At 46.7% G+C, this 2051-nt stretch overlaps 1 non-coding gene across 1 annotated transcript; it reads right to left on the bottom strand.

The window, feature by feature from the left end:
• Nucleotides 1-1509: 1509 nt before the first annotated feature.
• LOC112898635 lies at nucleotides 1510-1616 on the bottom strand. The gene has a single exon (XR_003229897.1). It is a non-coding gene; the product is annotated as a small nucleolar RNA R71 (small nucleolar RNA).
• Between the last annotated feature and the right edge of the window lie 435 nt (nucleotides 1617-2051).

The raw sequence follows: 2051 nt of genomic DNA, 5'->3' as shown, positions 1-2051 counted from the left end.
CAGGGGAATAGAGGCCCGGAGGGGGTGCTCGACGCACATGCCACGGCGACGGCGAGCTATCGGCCGGGCGGCGTTCGAGTCGGCGTGGCGCGCGTGGGAAAGGACCAGCAGGGGCGAGCTGGAGCGGTGGCCGGTGTCCAAGTGACGCGTGGGGTCTGCCCGAGCAGGAGGTGGCGCCGTGGAGGAGTTAGAGCGGCGGTGGGCGGCAGAGGGGAGTAGAGGAGTAGAGCAGGGCGCCAGAGGAGGAAGAAGAGAGGGGGGGGGGGTCCAAGGGACTCGTTTGCAAAAACAGAAAGTTCAGGGACCTCACTGTAAAGTAAAATTTCCCATTGATCCAAAACCCTAATGAGAAAATGACCAAAATAGAAGTTGTAGAATTTTTCAAACCCTACAACATTGCTTTAGGGTTCAAGTTCAAAAACCAAAGGTACAAAGCTTTAATTTTAAACTTTGAACTAAATTCAAACTTAATAGGTTTTGTCCTTATTAAGGTAAATTTTATGCAGTTTTGGACATAATTGCAAGTTTTCATGTAATGTCATGATGACTTGCATTATTACACTTTGGCCCTAAGTAAACTTTTAAAGTTACTTTTGTACTTCAACTATTTTGCATAAAAGGACTCATACTTTTGCAAAATTACACATAAGTCCTTATTTTCACTTAAACACCCAAATTTCATATAATTCAACATATTTATTACAATTTCTTTCCTAGTGTGATATAAATTTGACACCTAGGGTGTCAGAACTATTCCGTGCGCTTGCTGATTTTTCTGTGATGTAAGAAATACCACACGACATTTTAGGCACCATTGCTAGGGATTAATGATCCTAGTGATGACGCTAACAAGCCCCAACAAGCATTTTTGGCGCCGTTGCCGGGGAAGGCACTAGTTAAAAGAATAAACTAAGTTCTCCATTAATATCTTTGTTGGTATTCATTGTTTAAATTGGCTAACTTGGCTTTGTTTTCTCTCTTTGATGTGAAAATAGGGTAGTGTATGACTTGTTTCGATCTGTCGCATAATTTCACTCAGGATCCGGAGGCACTTTTGAGAAGAGTTCAACCCCGTGTCGTACCTCCTCAGATTTCACTCTCGATAGCCGAATCAGTCAATATTGCTCCACCAACTTCCAGGATCATGGCCCAGAAGACACTTCGGGATTTCTCAGCTCCCTCAGCTGACAATGTCCCGGTCGGGCCATCTGTTACTAGAGGAGTTGAAAATTTTGAGATCAAGACGGGTCTCATTACGATGGTGCAGGCCAGCCCATTTTGTGGCATGGCCAACGAGGATGCCAGCGCACATCACCAACAATTCTTGGAGCACTGCAGCACTTTTGTCATTAAGGGAGTCGCTCAGGATGCAATCTGACTCTGACTATTTCCGTTTTCTCTTCTAGGAAGGCAAAGCAGTGGTTCTATGCCAACACAAGTGCAGTGGACACTTGGGATAATTGCACCAAGGAATTCCTTGCTAAGTTCCTCCCGATGGGCAAAACCAATGTTTTTCGAGGAAGAATCTCCAGTTTCCAGCAGGCGTCAAATGAGTCTACATCTGAAGCATGGGAGAGGCTTCAGGAGTACATCCTAGTGTGTCCTCACCATAGGATGGACAATTGGCTCATCCTTCAGAACTTCTACAATGGGCTGACTCCAACAGCCCGCGACCACATCGACGCTGTTTCAGGTGGTGCTTTCTTCTCGCTAACCATTGATAGGGCCAAGACTTTGATCGATAAGATGGACGAAGAACGTCTCCAACCATGCCAGCGGGGCATGCACACCATCAAGGAGATGGACATGCTCGCTACAAAGCTCGACCTCCTCCTCAAGAAGATCGAGGAACGACCCTAGGACAAGGCTCCAATGCAAGCACTTCAAGCCATGGATGCTCGCATGACATGCGAGGTCTGTGGGAACACCGGATATTCGAGGAACGATTGCCCTGAAACCTAGAAAGAAGTCATGTACATGAACAACAACAACAACAACGGGTTTCATCCACAAGGAGGTTAGGGGTGGAAGCAATCGCGCCCCTACTACCA

The sequence above is a fragment of the Panicum hallii genome, chromosome 6, assembly GCF_002211085.1.
Source record: "Panicum hallii strain FIL2 chromosome 6, PHallii_v3.1, whole genome shotgun sequence".
Lineage (NCBI taxonomy): Eukaryota > Viridiplantae > Streptophyta > Magnoliopsida > Poales > Poaceae > Panicum > Panicum hallii.
This window is presented reverse-complemented; position numbering and strand designations above follow the sequence as displayed.